The 12,817-nt window shown below is 46.6% G+C and overlaps 1 long non-coding RNA gene across 1 annotated transcript; it reads left to right on the top strand.

The window, feature by feature from the left end:
• The first annotated feature begins 9,473 nt into the window (after positions 1-9,473).
• LOC120658478 lies at positions 9,474-12,494 on the top strand. The gene is made up of 2 exons (XR_005668691.1): positions 9,474-9,718; positions 9,942-12,494. It is a non-coding gene; the product is annotated as an uncharacterized LOC120658478 (long non-coding RNA).
• The last annotated feature ends 323 nt before the right edge of the window (positions 12,495-12,817 follow it).

Below are 12,817 nucleotides of genomic sequence, written 5' to 3' on the forward strand. Positions count from 1 at the left end.
TCTCCTCTCGCAAGGCCGGATCCAACTACTTGCTGATAAATGTCGGCCGTGGCTTATCCCCAGGACCAATGTCAACCTCTTCCAAATCATCAGCCGACGTGAACCCGTATCCGAGTTTGCCGTCATCTGAGAAACCAGCTGCGAACGCAAGCGAGTCCTTGTTATCCACAAGATCAGCGGCAAACACAGGGAGATGACAAGAAAAATTATTTGGCCAACCGCACGGGCTGGCCGCCTCTATAATTCCATCATCATTCGAAACCAAATAGTCCATGAGTGGCCAACTGCCAGAGCAGGCCATCGTGTGTACATGATGTAACAATTCCGAACCCACACAGGATTTTTCTATTTTTTGGGGCCGATCGCTAGGACCGGCCTCTCTATTTCTATTACATCCCGTAGCATGCCAGGACGCGTCTATTCTGTGAGGCCAGTGGATAAGACCAGCCTCAGTCCGTTTTTTGTCGCCTCGATCCGATCACAGTCTTCCAAGGCGATCCCTAAGATCGGCTCTTGTCCATCTACGTCCCAGGCATTCATATCTGCAAGTGAGACTTCGCTGGAATCGTCTGCATGGACCACTTCTACTTCATCGCCATCCCATTGGACCAGATACTGATGCATTATGGAAGGGATACAGCAGTTGGCATGAATCCAATCCCTCCCAAGCAGTACTGTGTATGTACTCTTGCTGTTGACGATGAAGAACGATGTTGGCACAGTCTTGCGACCCACTTTCAGCTCCACGTTTAGGACCCCCATCGCCTCTGATGGCTGTCCATTGAAGTCATTAAGCATCACATTGGTCTTGATCAGATCGGCAGAAGAACGACCCAATCGGCGCAGCACAGAGTATGACATCAGGTTGACTGTGGCACCAGTATCGACCAACATCCTGTTCACAGGCTTGCCATTGATGAAGCCCTTGAGATACAATCCCTTTAGGTGCTTGTAGTTCTTCTCCTTGGGCTTCTCGAATATGATCGGCCGTGGGCCCAGATCCAGCTGTGCGATGGCCGATTCTTCCGGTTGGGGTGCCCGAAACTCCGACGGGAGCACGAACACCATGTTCACATCAGCCGATGGCTTCTCATCGGCTTTTGTCTGCTTGGGGCACCACTCTTTTCTGGGAGGGCGCCTTTCCTCTCTTCGCGGTCGCCTAACTTGCTCCGCAAGATCCGGACGTGCCTTCCTTAGCATGTCGAGGTACTTTGCTTCTGCATCTTCCAGATTACGCAAGCGCTGCACTCTGCGCTTCTGCGACCGATTAAGCCCGTCAGGACACCACCGTGGGTGATGGTACCTGTCTTCTTCTTCTTCTTGCTCGGAATCGCCCCTGGTTGGCCTCTTCATACGGTCATCATGACATGTTCCGGGCCCTAAGCGTCGGAACACTGATGTCTTGTCCTGCTGGTGTCCTCGAGGCCTGCACTCCAAGCAATCATCTATAGTAGGCAATCGGCTCATGTCGGAATTCCAACAGTACCTGAAGAACGGGCAATGCCAGTGGTCGCGTATAGCCTGGCGTCTCCCCAATGTCCTTCCTGAGCGGTGCTCATACTCGTATTCTTCCGATTCATATCGGCGCCGCAACTTGTACTGGTACTGGTACTTTTCCAGAAGCCGATTAGAAGCTGGAAGCTGATTACGGATGTGACGCACTTGTTCTTCAGTGACATGTTGCTACCCTGGCTTGTCTTCATCCTGGGGCCGTTTGCCAGAAGCGGCCTCTTTCCTCTGCTTGTCATGGCGGCGCACGGGCCCCACCATGTTGATCTGGAATGCCAAATCCTGGCCCTTGAATCCGAAATCTGACAGCTCCACCACGTTAGCTTGCGGGAAAGGCTTTGTGTCAACCTTCATCGTGTGTTGAGCCAGGATTAATCGGCCTTTCTCGATAGCCGATTGTATCTGGCGACGTAGCTCCTTGCATTCACCCGTGGAATGAGTGAACGAGTGGTGCCATTTGCAGTACAGTCTTCCCTGCAGCTCTTGTGCCGTTGGTAACTTGTGATTCTCTGGGAGCTTCAGCTGTTTTTCTTTGAGGAGTAGATCAAATATCTGCTCTGCCTTGGTCACGTCGAAGTCGAAGCCCTTCACAAGTCCCTGCTGTTTGACCCACTTGCACGAGACAGGGTTTGCCCCCCGGGTCCATTCTGCCACGGCTACTTCTTGCTCCTCGCCAGAGTCATCAGATTCTTCCGCCTGTGCCATGTTTATATGGCGCTTGAACTTGTCCTGGTGCAGCTCAGGATGGTAATGTTCGTATGCTGTAAGCTTTTGCACCAGGTGCGCCAAAGATGTGAACTCCAACTGAAAAGCCGCATCCTTGATCGGCTTAGCGAGTTCCAGGACAGCTAGATCGACTGCCTCCTTTTCTGTGATGCGCGACGAGTAGCATCGGTTCTTGACTTCCCTGAAGTGCTGTATGTATTCCGACACAGTCTCTCCTCGCTTCTGCCTGACTTGGGCGAGGTCGGCAATTCCAGCTTCAGCAGCCTCCGAGTGGTACTGGGTATGAAATTGATCTTCAAGCTGCCTCCAAGTTCGAATTGAATCCGGAGCCAGCGATGCATACCATCCAAAAGCCGGGCCTGTAAGAGATTGGCCGAAGAACCAGACCCTCAACGGATCCGACACTGAGATCATCCTAAGCTGCGTCAAGTATCGGCTCACGTGCTCGATGGAGCTAGCTCCTTCTGACCCGTTGAACTTGGTGAACTCAGGAAGCCGATACTTGGGTGGTAGTGGGATCAAGTCATAGTCACTTGGATACGGCTTGGAATAGCCGATCACTTTCCTCTTGGGAAGGATGCCGAACTGGTCTCTCAGTATTGCACTGACCTGCTCCACACTAAGAACTCCTGGGGCCGATGGCTCAGCACTCGGCCCAGTAGCGTACTTTGCCAGCCATGCTTGTTTTTCTGCGTCTGCTCTAGAAGCTCCTGGGTTTACCATCTACATTGCGCGTGTTGGATTGACGATGTCAGGGATGTAAGCGCACATGTAGCCGTGCGGAATCTCCTTGGGTGGCTCGGTGAGGAACTGGCCTTCTCCAGGATCGCCGCCGATCTTGTGGACGATGTAGATCGGCGAATTTTGTGGTCTTGGAGCCGCAAATGAGAACGGCAATACCGGTCTAGAATGCAATGCAGCTTCCTCTGTGTGACTCCCCAGGGTTGGCCCCGATGGAGAGTACTGGTTCTTGATTATCTCCTGGATGACGCGATGCGCCATGCGCTCGAGTTCGTTCATCAGGCTCTAAGAATGCCGATGAAGCGCATGGGCCACCATGTAGTTCATCTCCTGACGCAGGGCCCTGGTGCGCTCTTCAGAGGGTACAGACAGATCTACATTGTCAAGAGCGTCTTCTGGTGAGAACCCCTTCCACCTGATGCCATGGTTGCAGGTCTTCTCAAAAGAGCCGATGAGATCGGCTTCCAGCAGAGCTTTGATCTCATCATACTTCTTCTTGTGTTCAGGAGGAACCTCTTCATACGTGACGGGCTTGGGAGCGGGTTCTTGATCTTGAGCTCCAGTCATCGTTGCAGTGGACGTTGTTGCCGAGAAGTGTCCCACTGGGCGTGCCAGAATGTGTTGTCGGTCGAAACCCACCGGCGAGCAGCGACAGGCAACACGAAGAGCTGGGAGGTCACCGGGACGCTGGCAGGCACTGCTCCCTCGTCGACGGCCCGCAATTCCGTCACGCGCCCGGAGAATGTATGGAAAGCCGGGCGTGCCACCTGACCTATACCCGATCAGGAGGGTGCGAACGTGCTCCAAACAGTTTCCTGCATACAAAGACACGTGTAAATGTAAGTCCGAGCCGTGGTCGGCTCCCCGGGACGACTCTTGCATCGGCTTTAAAGAGCCGATCGAGTCCCGGTGTCAGATTGGATCTGTGTCTATCCGGATATTGATGAATAAAGAAAATAACTATAAAAACTGCTTCAATTAAATCTAATTAATCTAATCCATGATGATGACAGCTTCACTGCTAGATCGGAACATCCTACACGTGACTAGGCCTAATGAACATAACAGACAACTAAACCACAACCTAAAACAGAGGCCTAAGAACTTGCAAGAGCCGATTCCCGGAACAATCCCTATCAAGGCTAAGATAAAGCGTCTATTACACCACCGGATCATCCAATCCGTTTGCAAGGCCTAACCTAGCAGATATTACGCCAACTCTTAAGATAAGAGCAAATCATAACAGATCAGATCTACTAGACATAAAAGAAGCAGGGTGTTGCCTCTGTGCAACTAATTCTATGCGACAAGAACTAGCATGAGATTGAAACGTGACTGCACAGAGACAACATGATATTCGTAGATGATAAGCAACGAAGCACAACAGATCTAATAAAAGCCATGCTACGAACATCAGGATAACTAGTACTATTCGCCATAAAAAATGCTTCAGTACGAGTAATATCAAGGTAAAAGCAAGAACAATACTGCCCTGATCGCAAGAAGCGATCAGGGCAGCATGGCACTTACTTGGATGAAACCCTAAGATTAGGGGTGGCGATGCGCCGAGAGTTGTTGTTTGCGAGACGTGATGACGCTCTCCCTTTACGAATAACACAGGATACATATTTATAGTCCGGAGACTTGGGAAACAATCTAAACTAATCTTGTCCCGATCGGACTCTATCTCTAATCTTAAACTAAATCTAAGGATACATGGCCCATGTGGCCCAGATGCTCACGCAGGAGCCGATTTACAAGTCTTCTTAGTCTTCTGCTTTAAGCCCATCTTGCTTTCGGCCCATAAATTAATCCTGTTAATTTATGGCGATAACACTTTCTCACCCTCCTTGCTGCAATCAGATTTGCTTTTGACCAGATTATTGCTAGCAACAATCGGTCTTTGAGAGGCACCATAACTTAGATATATAGAAGAATATTGAATAAAATATGGATGCATTTACATTCTACTATAATCCATAGGTGTGTAAGGATACGACCAGAACCATGGAGCAATCGGCCCACCAAATGAATATGGCACAAAAGCATTATTACCTTGTTGAACATGAGAAGCCGATTGCTCACGATGCTCCGATGATGGATTTGTATCTTTAGCTTGATCTGGTCGCTTGCTCTGTTTCTGAGTAGCTCCTTTCTCCTCATACTTGGCCAAGAGTTGCTTGAAACTCAGCCTCTCCTTTTTGTTGTTTCTGGAATTTTTTTAGAAATCCCAGATGGACCGGTCTCCAGACCGGTCAGACCGGTCTGAGTAGATCTTGCGTCCTTCTTCTGCTCTTGCCCCCCGAGCGCTGAATTCTTCGATGAATCTTCAGAGACCTTCTTTGCTGGAGCTTCCTGACGAGATTTCGAAAGCTCAGACCTTTCTTCGCCAATAATTATATATTTTTTCCTTTTGTTGATTCGGCTTGATTTGGCCGATTAACACTTTATGATTACTCAATTCAAGCACATGTGTATGTGCAGGGAAAGAATTCTGATCCACTTGCATTTGTGGAACAATTATTCGGCCTTCATTAACAGCCGATTGAATTTGCCTTCGAAGCACATTGCAATCATTAGTCGCATGAGAGAAAGTATTATGAAATTTGCAATAAGTTCGCCGCTTTAATTCTTCAAGCGGCGGTATGACATGCGACATTTTGATGTACCCATTCTTATATAATTCATCAAATATCCTCTCACATTTGGATACATCAAAAGTAAATCTTTCTTTCCGATCCTTATGAATCGGCTTAAGAGAACCGCAAACGCAAGGTTTACCATTAGAGGACCAAACAAATTCAACGGTATAAACATCTTTACCTTCATCGTCCGAATAATTGGAATCACACCCGAGCACATAAACAGGATGATTAGGTTTTTCATTGGACTTTTGAGAATCTCTAGTTTTTTTAGCTCGGCTTTCATTGGACAGAGCCTTTTGTAAGACTTGACTAACATCTAGAAATTCTTGTCCCTCTAGCTTTGCTTTATGAAAATCAAGTAAACCAGCAAAAGCTAGATCAGCTAAATCTCTATCAGAAATTGTCAAACTATAACATCGATTTCTAGTATCTCTAAATCTTCTAATATACTCAGAAACACCTTCATGTATCTTTTGCTTAACCGATGTGAGATGTGACAATTTCAATTCAGTTTCACCACTAAAGAAATAATCATGAAATTTTTGCTCTAAATCAGCAAAAGTGAAAACTGAATTGGGTGGCAATGAAATAAACTATGTAAATGCAGCACCTGATAGAGACAAAGGAAATAACCTCAATTTGTAAATATCATTAGTGCTAGCTTCACCACATTGTATAATAAATTGACCTATATGCTCCAATGTAGTTCTACTATCATCACCAGTGAATTTAACAAATTCAGAAATTTTAAACCCTTGAGGATATGCAACATAATCGTAATTCTCAGGGTATGGCCTTTGATAAGATCGGCATTTGGCTTTAGGCTCTATACCAAAAGTTTGCCGAAATATCTTAATCACCTCCTCTTTGATACTACCTGATCTAACATCATCGGCGTTAAGCCGATTTGTGATCGGTGTACTACTAGGTTGAGCAAAGTTTGGCGGTGTGGAATGTCGCAACGAACTTGCTACCCCATATGGCACATTGGCATGAGGTGATGCATTATAATTAATTCGGCTTTGCTGATTAGCCGAATTAGTCACAATAGTATTATTAGTTGGAATTGCCGAACCACGAATTATCTTATCGGTATTAGATGTAGATGCATTATTACCGACAGACTTCATACTATGATGTATTTTAATTCGGCTAAAACGGTCATCAAACATATCATACATATTTTGACCAATAAATTCCAACTTATTATTCACATGAGAAGAAACAACATCATCTATAGCATTAGCTATTTCAGAATTAAGAACGGGTTGTTCGCTCTCATCGAATTTTACCTCAAACTGTGAAGCATCGAAGCCGGCATCCATTGTGACCTTCCCTTGTCGGTCGATGGAGAAGTGCGAGATGTACTGCTTCATGGCTTCTTCCTCCAGCTTCTGGATCTCCTTCTCCTTCTCCTCTCTGATCTTCTTCTGGATGTCATCAAGAGCCTTCTGTTGTTCGGCCGAAAGTTGCTGAACAGTCGGCCTTTGGATGTTGGCGGCATCAACATCGCTAGGTTTAGGAATTTTACCGGCCATGACAGCCGATTGATTCTTTCCCCAGCGGAGTCGCCAAAAAGTATGTTGACGCCTTTCAGGATCGACACACGAACGCACTCGAACGTGCAGTGCGAAGAGGCAGCTTGCTGCAGCACCTCCTGCGTAGACCGGTCAGACCGGTCCCTTAGAGCGGTCAGACCGGTCGCCGCCGGCAGATCGGTGACGAAGCCTACGAACGTTAGCCCGGGAAGACCCGTCGGGGCAGGCGCACGTAGGGTTGTTCTAGGGTCGGCAGGCCACCTAGAACGCCCTCAATCGACGTAGAGACGACGGAGGAACAGCAAATAGTAGATTGGAAAAGCTAGGGCAAGAGAAAAGTAAAAAGATAAAAGTTGTATTGATTTGATCGATTGGATGCCCTAATCGGCTGTGACCCTTTATATTTATAGGGTGGGGTGGACTTATCCCGCAAGAAATTCTATTACAGATCTAAATCTACAAAGAGTTCTAGTTGTACTCGGATTCCAGGTAGACCGGTCTGACCCACCGGTCGGTGTTGCCAGACCGGCTACATGGTCCAGACCGGTCACACCGCTCTCAAGCGCTGGTCAGACCGGTCTGTTCGACCAGTGCCAATTTTGGTTGTCAACACCGCTCTCAGTTCTTCAGTTATGCAGTAGTTTTAAGTTGACTGTGCTAATTCTTTGGAAACTTTCATTTTTCCCCCATATAGTCGGACTGATCAGAGGGTCCACAACATTTCAACAAGTCCAGTCAACCCCTCGGCAGCAACCACAAACGGCTCCACAATGTACGTAGCGAATTCTACCGTGCTTGCTTGTTTATTTATCTGTAGCTGCAATTCCTCGTGGATTTGGTTGTTTTATCCTATACTGGTATGTTTCGCAATTGCAAACGTTAACTGAACTGCACGACCAATTTATATGCATGTATCAGTGCTAGTGATAGAATTTTTCCGATCACCTTTCTGCCGGCGCCTTGACAAGGTTCGTCGTCGCTTCGTTTCAGGGTGCTTGCTTGTTTTGTGTGCGGCTTCATAGTCCTGCTGTACTTGTGTTATCTCGTGCTAGTATGGGTATATTGCGGCATGTATCAGTCTAAGGCCGTGTTTAGTTTGGTAGGGTGTAAACGCAAAAAAAATTTGGGTTTCGAATCTTCCCAATTTGAAGTACTAAATGAAGTCTATTTACAAAACGTTTTGCACAGATGGGTTGTAAATCGCGAGACGAATCTAATGATGCTAATTAATCCATGATTAATCAATAATTAGCGGATGGTTACTGTAGCATCACTGTTGCAAATCATGGATTAAGTAGGCTCATTAGATTCGTCTCGCGATTTACAGCCCATCCATGCAAAAATTTTTATAAATAGACTTCATTTAGTACTTCAAATTAGCAAGATTCCTTTTTACTTTAATGCGTTTACGGTTTTTTTGCGTTTACGGGGTGGAACTGAACACACCCTAATGCTAGTATTGTGTTTGCTGTGCTGCATTGTATTCTGAACTCTGACACCATTGTTTCGGTTTCAGGGATGCCGACGGCCAGCTCGTCCGGCAGCAGTATGCTTGTCCACGATGTATGGGCAGAGACAGCAGAAACATCATTTGAAGAGATCAACGCCCTCCTGCGTAGAGGCGCCGGGGAGGTAATTCGAGTATAAGGTCGGGTTTGATTCAGAGTTCGCCATTCCCAATGGCGTGGTGCTTTCGGGGAGGGAGCCGCCAACAGAGGAATACCACTATGCAGAGCTCTGCAAGAAAGTCAACGGGGGAGATCTCGTGCAAATGTGGGGCGCTGTCGGCCGTGTGTGGGGCGCTGCAAGTGGAGCGAGTCGGGAAGACCCATCAGGCTGGGTCTGACGCCCTGGCAGCCCTCCGATGCTTCGAGAGGATGAAGCTGGCTGACAAGGATTTCGCCGAGAGAAGCAAGCAATACTGTGGCATCTTGTATGGGCTAGCATAGATTCAGTGTTCGTAGAGAAGTACTGATACTGACAGCTGCTGAATCGGGCAATGTGAATGATGATACTGACAGACAGGTGCTGAATCGGACAATGTGAATGATGATACTGACAGACAGGTGCTGAATCGGGCAATGTGAATGAACCAATTTGGTAGTTTGGTTCAGAAATTTTGACTAATTTTGTTGGTGTGATTGTGCCCTTGGCTTTGTGGATTGTGGTCGTGGAAAACTGCTCGACCAATTTGTCGGGGTTCGGGGGAACAGTCAGTCTTATTGTTTTTCCTTTTTGCCTCTTCCTTTGAGTATGCTGACCGGGCCTTGCGGAGGGAGGGGGGAGGGCAGCGGTGAGGGGGGACCGGGGTCAATGTTGCGGAACAGCAGTGGCTGGAGGGGACGGGGAGGGGGAGATACGGTGCCAGCATCTTCCGGCGAGGAGCGGAGACGCAGCTTCTCTACTCCGACGCCGAGGTGCGCACGATGGTGCGGTGCTGCGTCGCAGCGCATTGTTCGAGCCAGAACAGCAGTAGCCGGAGGAAGGGAGAGGGGAAGACCCGGTGCCGCACAAGGCGGTGGCATCCGCCGGTGAGGTCAGGAGACCTCCGACGCCGAGGTGTGCGCTTTTAATCTGAATTTGTTTGGTTTTTTAGGGCGGGCTCCCGTTGCAGTGCGTTAGGGATCTGTGGATTTCTGATGGATTGGCTCATGTTTATTTTTCCCTCGTTGCTGCTTTAGTTTGCAGCAGGCGGTCGATCTGAACCTGTGTTCTGCGGGTGTTTAGTGTTTACTCCCAAGCCCACCAGGTTTTATTTACTTTACTGCCCCATGATTTGCAGATTCAGGGATACTAGATTTGGTCAGGGATACTGGATGCACTCTAGTTTCTCTGCGAGAAACAAAATTGGATTTGGAGGTAGTGGAAGAAACCCTGGGGTCAGATTTTGTGAGGAATTTTGCTCTCTTGCCAGCACAGGGTACTCAAGGAGGGAGCTTTACTGCTGTTCATGAAAATTTCTGCTGATTATCTAGTTCAGAACCAACCTGTCAGTATCAGTGCAAGGATTGCAGCAGCAATCACACTTTCAGACTGGTGGGTCACTGTAGTGTATGTGTCACAAGAAGGAGCTAAAAAGCTTGCTTTCTTAGATGAGATTAAGCAGATCTGTATGATAGCTTCTGAAAAAAATGGCATGCGTCAGTGGGGATTTTAGGCGCAAGTTAAAAGTAACACAAGTTTGAACCTGCAACTGATGAGGGGTGCTCAGAAATGCAATAGATGGCTGAGTTTTCTGTTGAGAGGCAGAAAATTTGCCTGTTCCAAGCCATTTCCACTAGTGTCTGATCATTCACCTCTGCGTTTTGGTAGGAGGTACGGCATCCAGAAATTGCATAGGATTCAGGTTTGAGCCATTTTGGCATAAACTACCTGGGTTCTACGGTTGCAGAGGCTTGGTACAAACATTTGATACTACATAATCTGTTCCTGTGGCTACATACCAAGTTTCAGGGAGTTGGAAAAGGGCTCCGGAGTTGAGCCAAAACAAAGATTAGCCATAACAAGTTGCTGCTTATCGTTGCAAAGCCAATCATATGGATTCTAGGTGTTGTCCTAAGGGGAGATTTCCCTTGGAAATATGTACCTGACAATAACAGCAATTGTAAAGCTGAGAGCAAGATAACACTCTACAGTCTAGAGTTACCTTACTTAAGGCCGGGGATGTTCATTCCAAGCTCTTCTTCCTAGCTGTTAGTAGAAGGGGAAAAAATACTATTCAGAGCTTAGGGGGAAAAACACTATTCAGAGTTTAGATTTGGTTGCAGGCATGGTCCGTCTGCATGAGGACAAGGAGAAGGTTCTGCTTGATCACTTTGGTGACTTACTGTGCACTTCAGTGCCATGTGAATTGACTCTGAATTAGAGAATCAACATTCCGAGGCTAAATATCTACACTTTAGAAGAGGAATTTCAGAAGACGTCAAGGATATCATGATGGGGATGCAGTTGGAAAAGGCCCAAAGCCAGGATGGATTCATACGAAGATTCTTCAAGGTTTCTTTGATCAGCATATGCAACATTTCAATCTATTAAAATCTGCACACATTGCGCCGCTGCCAAAGACTCCAGAAGCTCAAAAATGTTTTTCGGCCTAGTAGCCTCCCATACCTGTCCAAGATTATCACCATGTTGATGGCAAATAGGCTTTCAGCTTCCAGGACATCTGAATGAACTTTTGTCAACCAAGTACAGTGCCTTCATCGAAAAAGGAGCATCAATGGCATTTTTTTCTACACCCAAAAGCCAAAACCTAATTTGTGAGTTGCATTGCACAAAGCAGCATATGCTTCTTTTGAAATTGGATGTTTGCAAAGGAATTTCGATTAAGTCAAATGGTCACATCTGATGGAGGTTTGGGAGGCAATGGATTTTGGACCCAAATGGAGAAGTTGGATGAACACTTTACTTTATATGGCAAGCTCAATAGTTTTTCTGAATGGAGTACAAGGGCGTGGTTTCAAGCATCAAACTGAGCTTTGCGAAGGGGATCCTCAATCCCCACTTCTCTTCTTCTCAGCACTGAAACCTCTGCAGCAACTTCTGGGAGTTGCTGAGCAAGAATGGATACTGCAACCAGTTCAGAATATAGCAGCGAAACTAAGAGTGAGTCTTTATGCAGATGATACGGCTGTCTCCAGGATGCAGCCCATCAAGTCCATTTCAGTATTCAACCTCACGAAATAATTTGGAGGTAAACGGGAAATGGTACTTATCCAACTAAATCTGCTCACAGCATCCAACTCCAAGGTACTCATAGCACATTTGATGGTCTATCGAATTTGGAAAGCGTGTGAAGAGCGGAAACTAAAGTTCTACACCTGCGTGATTGTTCAGAACAAGAATCTTACCGCTGAAAAATTAATGTTGAGGAATTAACCTTGTAATGATGTATGTTCATTATTGTAACCAGGCCAGTGAAAACGCTTCACACCTATGCTTGCTCCGCCCCTTTGCTAGAGAGGTCTGGACTAAGGGCAGTGCATGGACAAACAGCAGCTCCTTCTCAGTTTACGCTGACATAGATGAAAGTGTAGAGCAATGGTGGCATAAACTCTTAGCTCCACTGTCTCTGAAGCGGCATTCTTCTGTTGCAGCAATCTTGTGATGTACATAGCTAGAGGAATCAACGTGTTTTAGAAGACAGGACTGCAGGAGCTTAAACGGCAGGCAGCTTTTTGGGCTAATTTGGAGGAGGTGGCCTTGAAAAAGAATCCTGTGGAGTTCCAAAGACTGTTTATAAGTTTCTAAAGCGTCTTTTGTTTGAGTTTGAGTATTTCTGTTTCTTCTGTGACTGCGACATTGTCAAATTTCTATGCTTCCTTCTTAAATGATATAACAATGCATCTACTAACAGTTAGAGCAGGATAAGTGTGGCAGAACCGCACAAATTAATTCGGTTTAAGTGCGCTAACCATCACCTTAAAGGCAATCCAGCTAACACGCACTTAAAATGGAGTAACCAGACAGTCTGTCGGGTAAAATCCCGATAACACCACTAGAGTTTCGATCGAAACAAAACATACATGAAACCCGCACGAAGGCGAGCTCAGAGATTACAATATTCCACAAATTTTACATCACAAAGTCTGATACCTAATTATTATTACAAACCGAGTTCGATAACTTAACTAAGATACTTCAGAGTTCGAAAGTAAA

This window comes from Panicum virgatum, chromosome 2N (genome assembly GCF_016808335.1).
Source record: "Panicum virgatum strain AP13 chromosome 2N, P.virgatum_v5, whole genome shotgun sequence".
Classification (NCBI taxonomy): domain Eukaryota; kingdom Viridiplantae; phylum Streptophyta; class Magnoliopsida; order Poales; family Poaceae; genus Panicum; species Panicum virgatum.